Consider the following 515-nt stretch of genomic DNA (forward strand, 5'->3'; position numbering starts at 1 on the left):
CCCCCTCTGGTTCAGGGAGGTGGGCCAGCGGAGGGCTGTTCTTGGGAGAAAGCGGCCTCCGGGTGTGTTGTGTCCCTCCTGTCCCCAACCCCGAGGCCTTCGGGCACCTGCAGCCACCACAGCATGCAGAGAGGGCTGGGCCATATGGTGGAGCTGGGCCTGCAGCCACCAGCCCAGGTTTTGGGCTATGTCCGACTTCGCTTCAGGTTTCTGAGGTACCCCAGTCACTGCGGGGCACACGGAGGCAGGGCCTTTGGGCTCAGTATATTGTAGAGGGGAAGCTCCAGTGGTGGCAGCAGAAGAGGGTGGGAACCGCTGAGTTGAACAGGTTTTGTGGCACACATCGTGGGGAGCTATCAGCTGTTCAGTCACCAAGAAGGGGACCCAAAGTGTGCCCACCTTGAAGAAATGATGCTCTCTTGCATTTGCACTTTGAAAAAGAGTCAAGGTGATGTACCCTGTACAAATACACTCAGTGCCTGCCTGCCTGCCTTGGAAGGGAGTGTTTCAGAAAG

This window comes from Charadrius vociferus, unplaced genomic scaffold (genome assembly GCF_000708025.1).
Source record: "Charadrius vociferus isolate BGI_N301 unplaced genomic scaffold, ASM70802v2 scaffold413, whole genome shotgun sequence".
NCBI classification, from domain to species: domain Eukaryota; kingdom Metazoa; phylum Chordata; class Aves; order Charadriiformes; family Charadriidae; genus Charadrius; species Charadrius vociferus.